The sequence below is a fragment of the Panicum hallii genome, chromosome 9 (assembly GCF_002211085.1).
Source record: "Panicum hallii strain FIL2 chromosome 9, PHallii_v3.1, whole genome shotgun sequence".
Classification (NCBI taxonomy): Eukaryota; Viridiplantae; Streptophyta; class Magnoliopsida; order Poales; family Poaceae; genus Panicum; species Panicum hallii.
This window is the reverse complement of record NC_038050.1, coordinates 34,134,538-34,156,879: the sequence shown is the minus strand read 5'-3', so window position 1 is coordinate 34,156,879 and position 22,342 is coordinate 34,134,538. Positions and strand designations below refer to the sequence as shown.

At 47.1% G+C, this 22,342-nt stretch overlaps 1 pseudogene; it reads right to left on the bottom strand.

Moving 5' to 3' along the window:
* Nucleotides 1-10,310: 10,310 nt before the first annotated feature.
* Nucleotides 10,311-22,342, bottom strand: part of LOC112873016 — a 29,383-nt pseudogene continuing 17,351 nt past the window's right edge.

Genomic DNA, 22,342 nt, shown 5'->3' with positions numbered 1-22,342 from the left:
ACCAAACCACCAAAGATACACCCCACTAATCAGACAGAGGATCTGGGCCGCTCATAACCGTGAGCACGGCTAGTATACCAGTTTTACACTCTCGAGAGGTTGCACAACTTTACCCACAAGTCGTGAGCTACGCTAGTTGTTCATCACACTTCCTTAGGTGAGATGACTAGCAAGCGCACTACGAGACCGTCACAAAGGACCACGTTAGTAAGGTGTAACCGCTAAGGTTTCTGGATCAGCGACGATGGGGCCCACCTCACGGGGGTACAAGCACACAGCACAGACCAAGCCGGAGGAGCAGGGACCATTGAAGCTTACCACCCCTCTTGCCCCGCAGGTAAGTTACTCCCAAACCAAAATCACCTAATTAATAAGTCAAGACCGCCCCATTCCAGTCTTGTGGTTGCGCGGTTGTCCCAGGTTGTCGCTCTATGAACCGGTCCTTAGGGAGAGTGGCCAACCAAGCACTAAGCACCGTGCTGGCCCCCTAAACCATGTTTCTAATAAAACATCTTTTAACGAGACGTGAGCCGCTCAAGCACACAGCACAGAGGGCCACTCTCAGAATCAAGTTGCATATATCATTAATCAAATTTAATTAAAAGGGACCAAACAATGTGAGAGCGCAGCACCTAGCACAACTAACCAAAAATGCAACCCAAGGTATTTATATAAAGGATAAAAGTGGATAGTAAATCCTTATAGGCATACAGTATTAAAATGCAGTATGAAATTGTATTTAAAAGTGATAAGATGTTCATGTTATACTTACCTTCCTCAAAGTTCTCCTATTGATGCTCAAAGGGCTCTGAAGAAGGTGGCTCCTGATACTCCTCCGATGGCTCAACGTCAACTCACGATCGTAACGTCAAGCATGGTCCACACAGGCACATACATGCAAATAAGAGCAAAAGATAAGGAACAGTACAACAATACAATAAAACAGCACTCAAAACTGAGCTAAAGCTATTCTACGCATTACAACGACCGCGTGAGCGTGAAAACCACTTAAAACGGAGCTAAGACGCGAAAATTAGGGCTAAAACAAGGTCTAGAGACTTTTCTGTAAGAAAACAGAAGGTTCTAGGGGTTTCTGTGCAAAAATCGAGGGCCTAAACCTAATTAAACTATAGACGCAGGGTCTAACATGCTAAAACTCAAGGTCTGGACGGCGGGTTCTATATCCAAGGAGCTCAGGGGTCTAAACGTTAAAAATAGGCTTATCTGGAATTACTTTTGAACGGGGGTGGACTGCGGGTCGATTCCAAAGAAACTCAGGGTCTCTTTAGCAAAGCTGCCAGGGCGAACCGGTAACTTCTAATCTGGGCCACTGGATCTAAATCTAACGGCTTGGACCTAATCCAAACCACGAATCGGTATCTACAGATCTGATCCGTTGGATCTCGATCTTGGGGCTCAGATCTAAACGGACTGTGATCTAATCGGGGGCGTTGGCTCGGGATCAGACGGCTCACAGGGTTTGGGCGCGCGGGGTGGCGATGCCAGTCACCGGAGACCAGCTTCCGCGGCGGCGCGCGGCTCGGGCTCGCCGGACTTCACCGATTCCGGCACTCCGGTGGCCAACAAGGCTCGGGTTTGCATCAGAGAGGGTCAGCATGATATGTGTAATCCACCTAGGGCCTTAGCGGGGCTCGGCGAGGCTCGGGGACGCGGTTGCGACGGTAGCGGCGGCTCTGCATGGCGGAGCTCACTGGCGAGCGCGTGTGCGTGCTGATCTGGACACAGGGAAGGGCACAAACGGGGCTGAGCGCGTGCGTGGTGCGAAGACAAACCCAAACAGGGCGTTGTGGCGGCGGTGCTGAGCTTCAGAGGGGCCCGCCCCGGTGGAGCGGCGGCGGCGGAGCGCCGGCGTGCGTGGTCCGGCCGCAAGGGTGGGCTACGGCCTACCGGACCTAGCGCAACAGGAAGAGCAGGACCACGTGGTGCTCACCGAGGGCTCGGATCGAACGGAGAGGCAGCGCAGGGTGGTCGGCGGTGAGGTCCGAGCGGCGGGGACGGGCAGCGCTCGTGGGGGAGGTCGATGCAGGGCGCCTCCGGGCTTCTGATTCCCACAGGTCGGCTCGTGGTGCTCCTGCGGAGGTGCCACGGGGGTTAAGAGGGTCGGAGGGCTACCGGCGGCGAGGAATCAAGGGCGAGGAGCAACTCACCAGCGGTGGTCCTCGGGTGGAATTCTGGCGCTACACGGGTCGGGGTCGTGAGGGAAGAGCTTGGGAAGCTTCCTGGCGCCAAGGTGGAGCTGATGCGGGGCTGGGCCGGGGCTGGGGTGCGGCGGAGCGGCCGGTCCACGGCGGAGCAGAAGGCTCGGTGCGGCAGAGCAAGGCGGCGACGGCGTTGGAGCTCGGTGGCGGTTGCGGTGTGGCGCGATAGAGCCTGGGGAAGTACGTGGGGCTAAATTAAAGGGCAGGCCGGGGTCCTGAGCGTGCGTGCACGGCGCAATCGCGGCGAGGATCGCGGGCAGCGCTGGACGCGGTGGAAGCGGATCACGCCAACCGTTCCGCGTGATCCCGAGCTCGGCGGCGAAACTTCCAAAACGAGGGAGGGCTCGGGTGGCGGCTAGTGGGTCCGTGCTTGAGCGCAGGGCGAAGCGGGGCCACGAGCAGTGACGGCACGGCGGGGCGGAACAGAGGGAGCCGGCGTGAGGAAGAAGAAGGAAAGGAGGAAAGGGGCGCCGACATGTGGGGTCGGGCGATCATAGAGAGAGAGGGGGAGAGAGCGCGGGCTGGGCTGATGGGGAGGCGGGGTGAGGGAGTCGGGCCAGGTGGGCCGAGCGTGGGGAGGGGAAAGAGAAAAAAAGGAAAAGGCTGCGGGTTGGGCTGCTGAGCCAGCTGGGCCGGTTTGGGTCCTTCTTATTTCCTGGGTTTTCCAATTCCTTTTCTATTTCCTTTCCTGGTTTTCAAACTTAAATCTATGTGAATTCAAAATAAAGTTTGAATTCAATCCTATGCACTCATTCAAATAAAACATGTGCTCCAGCATGAATGCACAAACATGTTGAACTTAAAATAAATTTTAATTCTTTGTGAATTAAATTATAATTAAATGCAAGCTAAACAAAGAAAAACCTTAGAAACTTTATTAAAGCTAATTAAATTTATTCTAAAAATAGGAAATTTACATTAGGGTGTTACAGAGGGTGAGCCGCCCATGCAAATGTGTAAAAACGGGTGACATTTTGATCCGTCCTTAAAAAAAATTCGATGTGTTGCTATAAATCCTTTTTGTAGTAATGCGCACCAAACGGGCCTAGGTTGACTTGAGGAGAGAAGCCGGCCTCCAAGGTTGACATTGCGTGTCAAATCATGAATACGCTTGGTGTTGTCAAAGTCAGATGAACTATGTCCTTTGACGCAAAGTAGTTTTGATTGAGGTATTTCTATTCTTTTATCCCTTCATCACCTGTGATCACGACAAGAGTATGTTTTGGCATGGAGAAAAAACATGACGGTACGATGAGAAAGTATTTCACAAACTATAACTAGACCAGAGGTCTATGGCGCACGAACACTATAAATGAAATAGCTGAGTTTGTGATCTTGTGGGATGCTATCCAGGATGTGCAGTTGTCCGACCAGCCTCGCGTAATCGTATGGAGATGGATTCATCACTACGTAAAATTTAGAGGGGAAAAAAGAGATACTCGTTTCAGTGACGCGAAAACAAACCGTGATACCATTATAAAATTAGTAATGGATAAAGATATGACGTGTCTCTGATCTTCACCTAACAAAATCTAGATATAAGCTATATCTTGGTATATGATAAAATTTATGTACTTAAAAATTTAAAGTGATCTATAATGTGAAACGGAAGGAGTATATTCTAAAAAATATAACAGCGGAACTGATGAGCTGGTAGTCTTAGGATCCACCATTTGTGATGATTTTACCTTTGTAATAACAGTAGTGCCAAGCCGTATTGAGATTATAGTGTCCCGTGATATTGCTCGATCTAATATGAAATCATGTGGGTTCCTCTTCGAGAGAAAAAATATATGATCCAATTCGTCCGACCTCGCCCTACACTTAGGGATGAAAATGGGATCAGATCGAAGCATACCTCATCTATTTATTTTTATCGGAAATGGAGCGAAATGGATATTACATAAATGTGTTTACAAATATGCATATTTTAGAATATAAAAAAATGGCGTGGAGTCGGTCGATATCAGAGCATAAGCAGATTAAAATAGTGCAATAATACATATTTACGTGTAACCATAGGTAACTCAGAAACAAAGCAGTGCGTTTGGTTGGACTTTGCAATCTGCTTTTGATTTTGCAAAAGTCAAAAGCCAACTAAAGCGCTTAAACGCCCTAGTTGTTTTTGCCCAAAAACAGTTTTCAGCTAGTACAAATGCAAAAGCATCTCTTCCCCGGCTTTCAGTGGCTTTTGGAATAAAAAATTACCCACCTGCCACTTGTTATGAAAAAATGGTTCCTTCTAATCTCCCCAAGCCGTCTGACTCCCGTCCCCATCCCACCCCCGCCACCCGCCCCACCCCGCCCGTCGCCGCCTCGCCCTATCCGCCGCCCGCCCCACCCCGCCCCGCTTGCCCCGGCGCCGCGCCGCCCCGTCTCACCGCCCCGCCCCGCCCGGCGCGGCCCTGCCACGGCTCGCCCCGCCCCGCCAGCCCCGGCGTCGCCTCGCCCCGCCCAAATGCTTTCTCCCAGCCACTCTCCCTGAACAGACAATACAAGAAAATTTGTGATGCGATTATTGTAATTTATTGGTGCTGTTAAAGATTCATTAGATTTTAAATATGTTAATGGACCAGTAGTGCAAAGTTGATGTATGGATTGACTACTAATTATTATTTTAATTTCTTATAAATGTATTGTATATCTATTCAAGATAAAAAAATAAAAAAATTATTGACATCTCCTTGTATTTAGTAAAAAATAAGATATCATCAGTCTCGGGTGCACTTCAGACATCTTACCACTCAATAAGAGAATCGGCCGAAAATAATCAGAATTGCTAAACACTAAGTTTATGTTGACATATATCATAATTTTATGAGCCATTTACCTTGTATAATTGCTACAATTCTATTTATATGGACCATAAGGATGAAAACTTAGAAAATTTAATATTTTTCTTTCCAAAAGATACATTTAGAATATATTAGGTTTGTACGAGTATGAAAAATACTTCATAAAGTTGACAATGACATTTTAGACTTGTATAGAGTAAGCATATAAAATAAAATAAAAAATTTTAATTAAGCAAAGCTTCTCGACTTGTACGGTATTAGGCTCACTAATATAATCAGATATCCTATTATAAGTTTAGGATAATCTATGTTCAATTATCAGATAATTTATGATCATCAAATTTTGATAATATCATATCCTACTTCTCATCCGCACATAATCGAATTTGGATTATTCATATTTATCTCTTCTCCGTATCCGTGAAATTCCGATTGAGTTGAAACTCGAAAATTATCCGCAATCAATTTTTACCCCTCACGTGGCTAAGATAAAACAAAACACACCCTAAGTCGTGGGCCCCGCCTCCATTCCCCAATCGCAGCCCCGACTCGCCACTGGACGGAGAAGGCGACTCTGCGCTCCTTCTCGCCGCCCGCTCCACCGGTCTCCACCACCTCCGGTGGCATCTCCGACGGCCTAGACGTCGCTTCTGCTCCGCCTCTGCCGGCCTCCGGCCGCCAGACGCCAAATCGGTCGCCGCACCTAACGTAACCAGCCGCCGCCAATTCCGTTCCGCTTGCTCTTGGGTGCTGCGGTCGCCGCCACATCCGGAAGCAGCTCTCCTCAATCCGAGGTACCTACACCCCCTCACATTTTTGAGCTCAGATCTGCTGTCTGAGCGCGGGTTGATCTGTTTTCGTCAGTCACGGCCTTAGGACTTAGGTGAATAGTATTTGGGTTGGTTGACAGATTGATGGTAACGACCATATACTGCTCCCTGGTATATATGTTCAGTGATGACATTTAATTGATGCTCTGGGAAAATGTTCAACCTATGGTACATGTTCAGAGAACGCAACATGGGGTTGTAATGTTCAGAGATGATGTTCCGACATCTAACATTGGGTTTTGAGTGTTGGCAAATTGTTGAAGCAGACTCCTGGAGGTTGATCCATAATGAGTTTCGAGTGTTGGAAAATAAAACTTCATAATATGCAACTTTTATTTTGATTAGATAAAATTTACTGTTGCATCTATTTGGCATGCACACAATGCTATCTGAACAAGACAGCAACACCCTAATTTTCTCTATGCTGTGAGCACCAAGCCCAAAGCAGTTTAGGATTCAATGTGAAATAAAATTTTCATAGATATTTGTTTGAAGAAGTGGTTGCTCATAATTGATTGACCTAAGTAACATGACTTGAGTATGAAGAGGAAACAGGAGGTGACGAAGGGCTAGATAATTCGTGTATCTCTAACTGCGGGGCCGCTAGCCGGCGATTGTTTGCCGCCACGCGCTGCCGACGAATGAGCGTTGCTTGTTGCTAGTGGCATGCATACAGAATAGTTGGTAGCAAATACGTTTTCTTTCTAATTCCTTCCACCACCGGTGAATATCATCCTCCCACCGTATTAGTTCCAACCTCAGGCTTCCATGCACTAGCAACTTTATCTCTCCGCAATATTTTTTCACCCACCGGTTCCCCTGGTCAGCTCATGCTGTGATTCTCTTCCTCATTCCAATATACATATTCAAGACTTTATAATTATATTTGAAAATCTTATGGTCCATATATTTAAAAAAATTCATTTATAGTTAAAAAATTAAGTTACATGACTTGAAAATCTCTATCTTTCTCGAGCTTTCAAGTTATATATACAACACTTTACAGTTGACTATATAAAACTTTTGACAGGTATATCTATAATCCATAACTTCTGAATGTGCATGTCCAAAAAACCTCATATTCATATCTGAAAAATCTTATGAGCCACCCATATAAAACTTTGGAGTTATATATACCATGCTTTGGAGTACTCGTGTGGGATGAGTCACTATTAGTGTGATATTCTCACTTCACTTGTCAAAAATACTAATAAAAGAATGAGGACAGTGATGCCTCCACAAAATTAGCACAAAAAAGGCACCTACCCTTCAGGGGCATCTGGGTCTTTTCACACTCAGTATAAACAATTAAACTTATGAAATGCAAGATTTCCAAACATCTAGCTTCTTCATGCACAGCTTCTCTGAAAAGCTGCTCAGAAAGAAGTTGTAAGAAACAGGCCTAAGCCCATTTTTGTAAGCAATTCTGAAACAAAGTTGTGTTTATATATGTATCTAAGATCAAGATAACCCAATTATGTTGAGCATTCTATTCATAACATACAATTAAGCCCAAATCTTCCTTTACTGGGTATGTATGTAGGCATCTAGCTAGAATACAATTTCTTTCTGTCAATTTTCTGTTAAACTGTACACTAGTTCCATAGTTCTTGTTTTAATGTGTGTGCACTTTGATTAGAATATATATACAGTTTAATTGCAATCAAGTGAGGCTTGTAGGCTGCCATTAATTAGTTCTTCCCCTGCTCCATATCCCTGCAGGCAGTCACGGCTTGCTGAAAGCAGAAGAGGTTAAATATGAGAGCAAGGATGGACTCCGGCAAGAAGTTTGGCGGCGGGCGCCCACCGACAGGAACTCCTTCCCTTGCATTGTCTTCATTTGTGATTGTTGGCTCTCTCCTAGCTGGTGCCTCTATTGTCCACAACATTTACAAACCTGATATGGTTAGCTGTTGGTGTCTATCCTGTCCACTGATTGTCAATTTGTCATGCACACAGCACACCAGCTTTTCAGCAAAATTTCTAGATGAGAACCTGCTAATTTTTTGCTTCATTTCTGCTCCTGTAGACTATTCCACCCGTTGAGAGTGTGAGCAGTGGCGATGACAACAACCAGAAGAGCTGAGTTCAAACATCATGTGCTGGAAGCTGAACATGGGAAACCCATATTTCAGAGGTTGATTTTTTTTTCATTAGCATGTAGTGTGATTGATGATACTGAAATCACTTGCTTTGTTCAGACACAAAGATTGCATGAGTTTGACCTAGTTGTTAGTGCTTCTGAATCTTGATCACTTCCCTCGTATTGGTGGCATGGAAAAGGAAGATGTCAGAAGTTTTATTGTTTGCAACCTTGCTCTTGGTTTTGGATAGCCATGGGGTTATTCAGTTTCGTATCAACTATAAATGTTGGTTGCTGCCACAAGCCTGAACATGAATTAGGGATACCTAGGATAACTTTCAAAGCAACAAAAGAAAATTTGCATGGTAAATTCAGCTAGGAGGCAATTAAATACAACTGCCAGGGTAAGTTTAAATTCAACTAACTGTTCATTTGAACCATCGCTAGACGTGAAGCTCATGCCTACCAGAACCAAATCAGCATTATTTATTTTGTACCCACGAGTCTTTATATTATCCCTGCATGGCTGCATACCTTCCTTCAACTGTTAATACAGGATCAAGCACATTCTAGCTATCTGAATTCAGTATCTGACTTCTTTTTTGTCTGAAGCAACATACATTGCATTGTGTGTGTTTTCTCCCACACTTAACCATTTCTGATGGTCGCAATATCTTCCTAATTATGGTCAAGTCCAAATCTAGTGTTCAGCTAAGTTCAAAATAACTTGACACTGAGTCTGGCAATAGATACCAGATTGAATTGTATTGTTGCATTCATGTTCATACTTATAGGAAAAAAAGGTACAAATATATCAAATCTGATTCTATTGGTTAAGATGTTTTGTTGTTGGAAATTTTTTTCATTAAAATGCTGATATATGCCCAATAAAAAACAGCTTCTGTATTTGAAGTCTTTCATGTCATAATTTTTTGTCATCTCATTATAATTGCTTTCAATAGTATATATGAAAAAGAATAGCACTTAGACCTCCATGATTCAAAAGCATGAAAATTGGAGGTGCCTCACAAGAAAATCATTATTTTAATGTGTTCACAGTCTTTCTAGATAAATCATATTGCTTTGATATTTTTCAATTGGACCAACTTGTTAAGTCAAAGTTACCAATGGTTCATTGAGATGCCGAGTTAGTTTTATTTTAGTTGAAGCATGGTTTAATTTTTTGATCAACCTAACAAAATAACGTTCCAGGGAAAGGACAATTGCTGGCTGTCTACTGCCTACATGCTATTAATTTGAAGAAAAGAACACGCCAGCCCTTGAACGAGAGACACCAGGGAAGGAGGCCAAAAGACCAAAACCCCTCCTGAAACAACAGTTGCTCTAACAATCAGAAGAAAAACACACAAAAAAAGTCTCACGCACAACCTGAAGACAAAGCATGCAATCGACAGAGATTGAAGAAACGCACAAGTCATACAACCAACAGAGATCAAAGCAATGCACAAAGCTGCAAAGCCCGCCGGTTGCTAAGTCACTGGCCGTTTGGTTCATGACTTTATGCTCTTATCTACCACACCAACGTGTCGGCGTGCCAAACTTTTGGCAAAGGATTCGGCCGCCACCGTTTCGCCATGCCCGAGATGAACTAGTATGGCGTTTCGCCCTACGCCGAGATGAACTAGCATGGACGCTGACTCTATCAGCAAGCCAAACAATAGATCTCATCCATACACTCTCTAAGTCCAGTCAACAACACAGGATTAGTAAAAGGTGTAATGCTTAATTATCTTCGTTTAGGAAACCAACTACACCTAAGACATGCACACATGCCTCTCCGTTCCACGGTTCCAAAGCTTTGTTTATCTTTTTGTCGCCGGATGCACGGAGCACGCTGCTCCTTGAATTCACAGTTTGGTCAGTGCCTGTTGTTTACAATTTGCAGAAGTCATCGAAGAGTGGCCCATAGGTGGAACAGAATATGGAACAAACAAAGATGCCCTTGGGGAACAGACACAACTGAAAAAAAAATAATGGTTACTTCAATCTAAAATGGATTACTCCAATACTTCAAATTCACGAGCTGGAGAGAGATCACTTACCTGGAAAACCATACGGTTGAACTTGAACAACTTGCCAGGGGGCCAGGGCCCATTTTTTATCGACAGAACAAACCTTTTTTCACAGCAGCAAAATAAAACATCAATGCAAAGCACACACATTCCTTACACTAGTCACTGTGAAACAGAACACACCCCCATGCACTTCAATCCAGTCTTAGAAATTTTACATCAGTGGGCCCATTAGTTGTTCTTAGCTCACTCAAATTTATTTACCATCTTAAAAATCCCACAAGACCGAAGAAAACTGCAAATGCAGCCATCAAGTAAAATGTAGTTCAATTGGTTCACAAGATCGATATTCAACTCTTCGATGTAATAACTTTGTAGTAAGGTGATGCCACGAGGTGTAATTGGTTGCTTCTTCTTGCTGTTGCTCCAACTGTCATGTCCATGTCAAGCTCTAGCGGCTGCATTCCAGCTGGAAGGCTCCAGTCGAAATAGTATAGGAGGCGTGCCAAGATCAGTTCCATGGTGGCCAACCCGAAACCGGAACCAGGACACATCCTCCTCCCACTACCAAACGGCAGGTACTCAAACTGTGTTCCTTTATAGTCGAGCACACTTTTTTCGAACCTTTCAGGACTGAACTCTTCAGAGTCGTCGTTCCAATACTCCGGGCTTCTAGCCATCGCCCATGCGTTGACGATCACCCTGCTGCCTCTGGCCACCTCAAACCCACCGACATCGCTGGTCTCCCGGCAGAGACGAGGGAGGAGGAGCGGGAGGGGTGGGTGCAGCCTCATGGTCTCCTTGATGACCATGCTCAAGTAGTGCAGATGGTTAACGCGTTGGACTCATGGTCCAACGGGTTCTTGTTGTCGAATGCTTGCCGCACCTCTGCTTGCGCCTTTGCCATCATCTCCGGGTTCTCTGACATGACCCACTCAGCGGCGGATGAAGTTGTCAACGTCCCTGCTATGAACAAATCCTAAACCATTTCAAGAAAATCGTATGATGCAAACTCGGTTAGAATTTCGATATTAAACATCCTGCAAAAATAAAAGGTGCAACGACAACACTTACCATTATGATCGCCTTGATGTTCTCGTATCCTCACCAAGACGCCGAGGAGGTCGTGCTCCCCCTCACGGTCTTCTCCTTGGGCGTTTCTCCACCGTGCCTCGCACTCTTCGATGATCTCGTCGGATACTTGGTCGAGCTGACGGTGCGCCCTTCGCAGCCGGTGTCTCATCCCAGTGATGATGTCCAGGAACCACATCTACTAGTACATAAAAGGTCTTTTGCTGACGGTCTAATTGGCATTATGCTGACGGTTCGAGTATACGCTAGGAACTCTCTGCCAGCATAAATAGCTAATTATGCTGGCGGTTCATGACCGCTAGCACAGACCGATCTTTGCTGGCGGTTGGTCAAACCCGCCAATATGATTCATTTGTGCTGACGGTTCATGACCACCAACAAAGATGATATGCTGATGGTTGGTAACCCACCAGTATAAATGCTTGATCAATCCCCAAATATATATAAATAGATTGATATCCATATACAACCACATCACGCTGCATGACCCCAAATATAAAAGCAATTGAAATATTTGATAAACCCGATACATATTACATTCTAATTGTTCCATCCAAGATACAAATGTCCAATTGCATGCCTACATTACATCATCTAGTTGATATTATTCTTAAACAAGAGGTACTGAACATAGTTAACATCGCCAACCTTATACCCCAGGCTTTCATCAATAAAAATCAAAGCACGGATAAATGCACTGTCCTTTGCTTCACATCAACGAGGAAGTGCTTTGCCGTAAATGGTGAACATTGGTTCCACAATAGAAGATGGGGTAGATCGAACCTCAATAGAAGTCTGGTACAGGCCTTCACCAGTATAGGGTGTCCCTAACTCGTACCAATGATAACCTAATTTCTCTAAAACTTGATATAAAATATTTTGGAAACTCATCGCCGTGAAGGTGTTACCAAACATATCCTATAACAGGGATGGTAGACAAATATTAGAAACTGCTTCACATAATAAAAAAAAGTACCATATATTGTTAAATTGGCAAAAACTCACATACCATGTCATTTTAGTTTTCTTATGCAAGTACTCTCACAGAGACTAACAATATCATGTTCATTCTGTTGAAGCGCTCTGATTTTGAACCATGACAAGTCTGGAATTAGATAACCATGCCGGGAGGTGGATCGCTGAGCAGTGTAATGCCATCTGCGGGCTATGCCGTCCCTATCACGAACGATGGGCCCGGATTCCACTCGGACGCCTAAAATTTACCTGGGCACACCCGTTAGGAGCTCACTGAGCCCGTGACTCGAGCCATCGAGGCAAGTGACGCCGATTCAACCCCTCCGGTCATGGAGACCGCCGACGGAGCCACCTCCACACATATGCACACGATGCCGTCGACCCGACCGCCCTCCTTCGTAGCAAAGGTGCGGCGAGACAAGGCACCGCATTTCCACTTAGAAAAATTGAAAAAATTCAAGCCCCCGACCGGATTTATGGACGGGCGTGGCAGATACAATACACCTCGGGATAAACGCGCTTTATTCCTGGCGAATAAGTATTACAAAGTACAGTCAGCCTATGGCCGTTACAAAGTACGAAAAACCTGTTACCACCACCAGGTGGCTGGTAACTTTGGGAGGGCTGCTCCAAGTATGGGAAGACTGGGAGGAATATCTTCCTCGCAAGTCTTCTTCTTGCACCCCCTCCCTCAAGGACGCCTTGGCAGGGGACGACCGCGAGCAGTCCATCTGCTGCCGACTGAACACCCACGCCGCCTCGGGTGGGCCTCGCGATTCCATGTCAAAAGCAGACGGCCGCTGCCGCTACAGCGTCTTCATTTCACGGACATACAAGAGCAACCCTCAATTGACCCACGGTCGTAAAGGGTAACCCGTCGCACGCTGTGCCTCCCTGCGACTTGGAGAGCACGATGCGACTACTCACTCAGAGCTAAAATACGGTGCGGCACGAAAAAGCGCCTTCACGATTAAACAAATTGTAAAGCCGCTCGGGGGTCTCTGACGGGTCTAGGGACCCAAGATCCTAGCGGACCCGGCTTCCGCTGACATTCAGACTAGCCCAAATATAGAACCCGGAACGAACGCCCATCTTTGCGGGCCATAGATTCGTCTAGGCCGCCCAAGGCCATGATCCCGACCGACCGGCCGGTCGGGAAAAGCATGGCTCGCGTCCCCGACCTAGGAGACGAACGGGGACTGGGTCCGTACCACGGCTCCGACTGAGATCCCCCAACCAGGCTCCGCCTTACGCGTAGCCGAACCCTGCATACCAGTGGCCCCGAGAGTAGGTGTGGCGGATAAGGATGCACGCCGGAGTCAACTTGCCGTACAGGCCAACCACTCCCCCATGACACTTCTTTCATAAGTCATCTTGATAGGTGTTTCTTTACCACTAGCCACTATTGGAATCATGGTTCCTAGATCTTCTCTTGCTGGTATCACAAAAGAGATTGTTAATTTCTTGAATTGTTGGCGTTCCATGGTTTGCACCTGAGGAGGTGTACCACCTAAGCTGTTTACTATGTCGGCAAGTGAAGCACCTCGACCCAAAGGTCAAGGCTAAACCATATATTAATTACCGAATGAGGTCTCCGGCATAATACATGTTACACCAAGTGGAGTCCAGAGTCATACAGAGCTTTATTCAACATGTACACGAGGGGTAAAGTGACAACACAGAGCTACACAGCACAACCATAGGATAACGACTAGCATGACAACATGGAGGACTAGCTCTTCATCCATCACGGCTCCACTCGATCAGCTTGGGTGAGGACACGATCTACTCGCAGTCCTCTGGCACAAAGTCAGGATCCTCTGGAGAAAAATCAACAAGGGTTGAGTACAAGAGTACTCAGCAAGTTCCACCTCACCCTACGGGAGGGGAATGACATGCACGACGCACATTAAGCACAATGCATTAGCAATGCAACTCATGGTATGCAACTCTTCCTGACACAACCCACAGTAGGTAGCTCACTAGTTGTTAGGACCACACCGTAGCCTGTCCATACTGTGGACACGGACCATTCGAATGGATTATACACTCTGCAGAGGTCATACACTGTACCCACAAGCTCGACTGCCCGAACGGACAACCGACATAGCCGACACCCAGCCGTGGTCACGCCCCAGCCCGGCCACACAAACCCTCGGGCCCTAACCCCAATGGTCTATACCCGTAAACCATCCCTGCGACCGTCAGGCTAACCAGTGGGATTAGGCTAAGTTCGGCCCATACCGGAACCTGTGGTCGTACTAAAGTAAGCTAGGTGAGATGTCAAAACAACTCGGTCCTTATGGTTCACCAGGGAAGCAACCATCCCTCAACATGTCAACTCGAGCTTACCACCACGGTAGCACTCACCTGCCAGTCTATCACCACGGTAGCGCCGGCTCCAGCATACCCAGCTGCCCTAGCCTCAGCCAAATCCCTTCATATCCTAGTCTCAACTCTGGATATGCATAACTACTCATATGCATGTATGAGCACATTCAATCACTCAAGTACCAGTATATGTAACCGATCCTAAACCAGAGCTACAACTAGACGTCCTCACATGGATGCAACCGCTCACATAGGGGTCGATGAAACTTTCCTTCGCTTAAGTACGCGTTGGTGGCGGCGGCTTCCTGCTCGCGGTATGGGTCTTCTGGCTCCGGCTCGCGGTACTGGCCTTCATACTCCTTGGCAGGCTCCTCCTCGGTCACTCTGTGATCTACGGGCAAAAACGGCACAACTGGCAAACAAACATAAGCAAGCTATAAAATAAGCTCAAATGGAGATGAAAATAGGAGGAATAGATAGTATATGATTTGAGGAGAGTTTAGGAAAAAAAAAGAGTTACATGAAAAGGAGTTGATATGAAGGAGATATTGAGTTTACAGTATTGGTTGGTATTTAATTCCGAAAATAGAATGATTTGGATTAAGTGCTCACGGCCTGATGGGTGTTTTGGGCCTTTATTAGTATTGCGGAGTTAATGGTTGGGGAGCTGCCTGCCATCTCACCTTGGCGTGGAACAGCTCGAGGAAGATGGTCAACTGTTGGAGCTTCGTCTCGTGAGTGAGCTGGGCTCGTGAGAAGTGGTTCAGCCAGCGGAGCGAAGCGGCTCGGTGCGCTTGGGCTGATGATGGGGCTCGTCACGGCCTCACTCCTTTTATAGGAGAGGAGAGCAGCAGCGGCGTTGCGCAGGGACGGGCAACGGCGTGGGCTGCGGCAGCTCGTCGTCAACACGAACAGTGGCAGCGCTGAAGGCGCGAGCGTCAAGGCGGCAAAGCCGGCAAGGACGCTGCAGCGGCGTGGGCGAGGTGGGGACGCGGAGGTGGGCGGCACGGCGTGGTGCTGACGGCAGTGCGCGGTCCCGTCGTGGGGCCGGCGTGTCGCGCGTGCGCGAGCAAGAGCGAGCGCAGGTGAGGATGGCAGGGAGGGGGCGTCGGCTTCTTTTATAGACGAGGTGAGGCGGTTCGCGCGGCGGAAAAAAAATCTCGGCCGGCACTATGCGCGACGACCCCGATTTATGGCGAGGTGGTTGCCGCCATATTTGCATGACGGGTTATTTAATATTGTGAGCACTCTTGCCAGCTTCCAGGAATTGGAGCGAGTGCTGCCATGACGGGTCATTTCAAGGTCAATGGTGTGGGTACTCTGTGGCTTCTAGGGGATGAAGAAGTTATGGCAAAGAAGGTAGGCGCTGTCATGATTATCTGGGAATTATGGCATGGTACGGTGACTCGAGAGGTTTCTATGGAAAGAGACGAGATGTTTTTTTTGTCGTAGGTGCAAGCATGCGTATGCTGGTTACTGAAGGGAATGAATGTACTAACGCAAGGCAAGAGTATAAAATAGTTTGCCTAGTAGTTATGTAATACCTCATATAACGTTAGTATTATTTTACGTTACTAGTTTAATTGCAACATAAGTTTTATTTTAGTGATTATTGGAAATTGAGGTGGTCCTAATACCCACTAGGTTGAGGATCTACTCCTATGACACACCAACTCACTTTAGAGTCAGTCAGCTTCTAGTTACTTAGTGTACCAGATCGTTTTGACGGCAGAGCCGCCTTTTGCTTCTGGGAGGTAGAGCCTACCAACAGATGAAGCTGGCTTCCGGGTGACAGAGCCAACCTTCGATGAAGCCCAGACATTTTTGCGATCCTGGGTGATAGAGCCAACCTTCGATGGATCACAACTTATACACTAAGTACTTAAGTTTAACCAGGAGACTAACACTTATAAAGGCATTTACCTTATTGGAGCAACAAAGTTACAAAGGAACACACACCTTTAAGTGGCTAGCCTAGCACTCACCCTTCTAGCCCTACCACAACTCATCTACCTTGCTCATGGATGGATGCCATGGTAAGGAGGGGGGCTCTATTTATAGGTCAAGGGGAGCCATGGTATTGGGACAAGTGTCCCCCTTCTAGAGAATTCCAAAATATTCTAACATTTTCAAAATTTTACTTATTACTAATTCTAGAGTACTCCATGGAAAATATCTCACTCTTGCTTAGTGGAGAATGTTCTAGAGGGTTGCCTTGCATTTCTTTCAATAGTGATGAAAACTAGGATATTATAAACCTACCCCACTTAGGTTGAATCTCGTCCCTGAGATTCAGCTTCACTACTAAAGAGACTGGGGAACTCGGCTCGGAGCGCGTCTTCTCTCTCCCAAGTTGCTTCTACTTCCGAATGTCTACGCCACTAGACTCGACAAATTTTGACTGCTGAGATGTGGGTTCTTCGCGTCACAGTATCTAGAATTTTTACTGGTACTTCATGGTATCTGAGATCATCCTGCAGGTCGATTGTTCTGGGGCCACTTGTTCTTCTGGTACTCGCAGACACTTTCTGAGTTGGGACACATGGAATACATCATGCACATCTGACATCTCTGCTGGCAACTGAAGCTTATAGGCTACCGTTCCCACTTTCCTGATAATTGGGAAAGGTCCAATGTAACATGGAGCCAACTTTCCTTGTACCTAGAATCTGCGTGTGCCGCGAATTGGGGAAACTTTAAGGTACACATAGTCTCCAACTTCGAAACTGAGAGTACGTCTTCTTTTATCAGCATAACTTTTCTGGCAGGATTGAGCTGCCTTTAGATTCTCTCTAATTTCTGCTATCTTGTCTTCTGCTTCTTTAATAAAATCTAGGCCCTCAATAATGCGGTCACCAACTTCGGTCCACATGAGAGGTGTGCGACACTTCCTCCCGTAGAGGGCTTCAAACAGCGACATCTTCAAACTGGACTGGTAGCTGTTGTTGTAAGAGAACTCCGCATATGGCAAACTGTCTTTCCAATTTTTGCCATAAGTAAGAACATAGGCTCTTAGCATGTCTTCAAGGATCTGATTAATTCTTTCGGTCTGGCCATCAGTCTGAGGATGATAGGCTGAACTGAAGTCCAAGTTTGTACCAAGTGCTTCATGTAACCTGCTCCGGAATCTCGAAGTGAACTGGGTGCCTCTATCTGACACAATCCTCTCAGGTACTCCATGCAACTTCACAATACGCTCAATATATAACTTGGCTAATTTATCACCTCCATAATTGGTACGCACTGGGTGTCGGGTTTTATCCGGCTGCCCACCGAGGGGTATACCCAAGGTGGTAGGTTTTGGGTTGGGATGCACCGAGATCAGGAACTCGAAGGTGCAGACAACACAAGATTTAGACAGGTTCAGGCCGCAATATGCGTAATGCCCTACGTCCTGTATGATGGTTTGTATTGCCTTGATGTTGATCTGGTGATCTCTTTTTTTGAGGGGGTCCCTGCCCGCCCTTATATATCCGGGGGGACAAGGTTACATGAATCCTAGCCGGATTCTAGTTTAGGAATCATACTCAAGTACAACTCGAGTAGTTTCCTTCAGTTCTACTCCGCATGCGGGTAGAATACAACATAAATAAGGTACAGGACACGTCCTATCCCCTAGCCCAATATGGACTCCTTCATGTACACAGCCCCGTGGCCTCGGGTCTGACAAGCCCCCGAGTTCTTCGTAGCTGAGCACTGCAGGCTCTTCGAATACTTCTGAAGTAGTCTTCGACTTCTTTCGAAGCTCTGTATTGAAATCCTTCTTCGAGTACTCCTTTGGCTGCATCGAAGCTATGAGGTGCTCATGCCTCGAATTCCTTCTTTTATATGGGGTGCGATGAATAATCGCACTTCATATGGAGTAGCCCCCGAGCCTTAGGTTGAATCGAAGAATCAGGCTGAGGGTCAAATTAGTCTTGAGTCTTCTCTTCTTATTTTTCGAGTACTTTCGAAAAATAAGTAGTCGATGCCACGTGTCTCACAGCCCCCGAGCCTTGAATCCAAATCTCTCAAATTTGGAAAAAAGGATCCCAAGAGTCGTGGCAAAAATGTTCCCTGTTAAGAAAATATAATCCAAGATGATGTAATTGGCAGAAATTGAACTCGAAATTCGAAAAACCTCTTTTTTCGGGATAATTAATCCTGAAAAAATGGTTTAATCAAATAATTGCCCAAAAAATCCACCAAAAAACTGCTCGTATTCCAAGTATTCCCCTTGTGCGACGCTTCACCTTTCGCACAGTAAACCACTGCCTGACCGCTGGTTATTTAACCCCACAGTTAGTTAGGGTTTTTTCCATGCCTTCAGATCTTTCGCCGCCGCCAGAGAAAAAACAAAACCCCAATTAGATCTCCCCTTGCTGTCACCCCTCCAATGCCCTGCGTAGTCGAAATCCTTCGAGCCTGCGACCGTAGCCCCCGAGCGTTGTACGAACAACCGGTGGCTTAACAGATTCGAAATGGCGCCGAAGAAAACCAACCAGAAGGACTTGAAAGAAGCGCAAGCGGCAACCAGCGAGTGGACAATTAGTAAGTGTTCTCGCCACAATCTCGCAAATCTGGTGTTGGGTGGCCTTCTTCAGGAAAGGGATCTCATCAATTGGCGCCTTTCCTTTCGTGACCCTTTCCCCATGGAGAATGTCGACGAGATCGTCTCTTTTTGTTCTTTTTCTGAACGGGGATTGGCCCTCCCCACTTGTTCGTTCTTCCGTGGCCTTCTTTATTTCTACGGGATTGAGCTGCAACACCTCAACCCTAACTCAATTTGCCATATCTCCATTTTCATCCACTTCTGTGAAGCCTTCCTCGGAATTGAGCCCCATTGGGCTCTTTTCCGCTATCTTTTCCACATGAAGCCGCAGCCCACCTCAAAAGATCCATCTGCGATAGGGGGCGCTGGCATCCAGCTTAGGCAACATGCCAGTGAGAAATACATATCTTACAAATTCCCGTCCAATGTCCCCGGGTGCAAGCAGCAATGGTTCTATATTGCGAACCACGCCCCCCAACTCCCTGCGCGTTCAGGCAGATCTCCCGTTCAGCGCCCCGAGTGGACCCTGGAGCCTGCTCAGGCAGAGATGGACCAGGTGAAGGAGCTACTAGAGTTGATCACCGCGCACAAGGAGGCGATGGTAACCGGGGCATCCGTAATGATGTCATTCTTCAAACGCCGAATCCAACCCATCCAACAGCGCCACACATTAGGATTCGAGTACATGGGAACTGAAGACCCATCTCGTATGTGCGCAGAGGAACTCGGAGACGATGCAGCGCTTGTTGCGTCAAGCGAATTCTACTGGACGTGGAAACCGTGCCATACGTTCCAGCAGGATTTTCAGCCCAGAACTGGCCACCATCAGTATGTAGTCGACTTCTTGACTTCTTTTTTGATGTTGTGAAGTATAACTGACTAATAAACTTGTCACAGGATCGAACGCCGTTATACCGGAATTACCCGCCGCAACCTGATCTGCCCCGACCATATCACTTGTTGCCCAGCGCTGCGGCCGGAGCAAAAAGAGCAAAGACTTCTGGCAACGAGTCGGCCGAGGGCAGCCGGGCGACCGGGGAGAGGGCGCAAGCAAACAACTCCTCCAGATCATCCGTGGAATTATCTGACGACGCACCTCTAATTCCCCAGCGGCGCCGGGAGATGCGGAAACGCAAAGCCAGCACCGCTGACCTCGCCGGGTAAGTGCTTGTCAAACTATAAAGATATCGAGTTGTTCTGCTGAATACTGATAACAACTCTGTTTTGCAATCCTTCGTCTTCTTTGCCCAGCCCCCAGCCATCAGTCTTGGAGGGTGCGGGTACTTCTGGCGAAGCAACTGTGCTGCCAACCCCTGTAGGAGAGATCGATGACGCACTCCAAGTGATGGGCCTCCCAAGGGACGACCTAAGCCGCGTGCGGCAAATGATCAAGGCGATCGATAAGTTTGCCCTGGTAAATCTTCATGAAACCATTGGTAGCTGTATGGTTGAGTTGTCTGTCTCTGACGTCCGGAAATGTGCAGGATACGAGCCGGAACGCCGATGAGCGGGCTGTGAAGCTGGAAGAGTCCGCCAAGCGAATTGACGAGCTAATGCAGGAGCGGGCCGGCTTCGAGCAGACCATCACCGAGCTCCAAGGCCAACTCAAGGAGCAGCGAAAAACCCATCAAGGTACGTTGAGTTTCATTCTCGAAATCGTACTCGTAGTCAATAACTCCATGGTCTGAAACCTGCTTATCACCGCAGAACTTAAAAAACTCTTAAATTATAAAGAGGAGTTGCTTACTGATTTGAAGAACATGCTGAATTGCCGCGCAGCTGAAGTCGAGAGTCTGCGGAAGGTGATGGCCGACACGAAGAAACAGTTCATCGACTGCCTTCAGCAGATCAAGACTCTAGGCGAGGAGAAGGAGCAACGCCAGAAGGAACTCGACGACTTAAAGGCAGCAGCCCAGGAACTCGTAGAGATGGTGGACCCTCGGGAAGACGGCGCTGAAGATGAGCCACCACTGCTGGATCGACTTCGCGGGGCACCGCAAAAGATCCTCAACTTCGTCACCGAGGCCGCCACATCATACGTGGGTCATGCTTTAGGCCTTGTGAAGTCCTTCTGGCCAAAGGCTCGGCTAGAAGTACTCGCAGGGGGTACAGCTGCTGATTGTACTGATGAAAACTTCCGTGAGTACTTGCTAGAGGTTCGGCCAGTAGCTGAAAAAATTGTAGAAAACATGGTTCAGGATTGAACCGTTAGTATTTATGACATTTGTAATATAAGAAACCACCTTAGTCCTCCTGTGGCCTTATATGAAGTCTGAGAGCCTCGTCTGCTCTGTAGCAGGGACATGCTACCTCGGAGTGCAGCGACTCAGAGAGTAGTCGATATAACTCTTCACTTGAGCTCATCGGGTAAGCTAGATAAAATCCGACCGGGGGGATCCAACGTGCTCGGAACGCGCGGTTTGTGGCGCGACGACTAGGATGCCCGTAGCAAACAGTCAAAAACTACCCTGAGTGCAACGACTTCAGGAGTAGTTGATATAGCCCATCATGTGGACATGTCAAACAAGTTAGATAGAACCCGAGCCAGACGGGCCTAAGCAGTTTGAAAAAACACGATTATCATCGCGACGACCCATATGCCTGTAGCAAGTAGTCGATTTGTATAAAACTTGAGCGTGGCCAAAGCCTCCGCATTGTATTCAAGAATTTACATTTCGGGTCATGTGGCACAAAGCCGCCATATTGACCCAGAAAAGAAAAAATGTGCCCTTGGCACGCACAGGAATTGAAAACGAGTCTGCTTAGGGGTAGAACCATCGCAGGTGTTGAATATTCCATGAATTGGGTACATCCTGACCGTCGGGGTGTTGAAGTCGATAAGATCCTGGTCTTGTAACCCTCCTGACGATGAACGGTCCTTCCCATCGTGAGTTAAGCTTGTGCAAACCCGACTCATCCTGAACGCGACGAAGGACGAGGTCGCCTATGCTAAACGACCGTTCCTTAATATTGCGATCATGATATCGCCGGATCCCTTGTAGGTAACGGGCTGACTGAACGAGAGCAGAGCAGCGAGCCTCTTTGACAGAATCCAGCTCCAGCTGTCGTGCTTCATCCGCCTCGCCTTCGTTATACATCTCGACCCTTGGGGATTTCCACATGATGTCCGCTGGAAGAATCGCCTCGGAGCCGTAGACAAGGAAGAACGGGGTCTGCCCTGTGGCTTTGGATGGTTAGGTCCTGAGCCCCCAGATGACATGTGGCAACTCGTGAATCCACTTCCCACCCTTCTTGCTATTGGAGTCGTAGAGTCTTTTCTTGAGGCCGTCAATGATCAAGCCGTTTGCCCGCTCGACTTGCCCATTTGCCCTTGGGTGTGCCACCGAAACGTACTTGACCTCGATGGATGAATTTTCACAGAATTCCCAGAATTGGTTGGCCATGAAGTTTGAACCCAAATCAGTGATAATAGTGTTGGGGAAGCCGAAATGA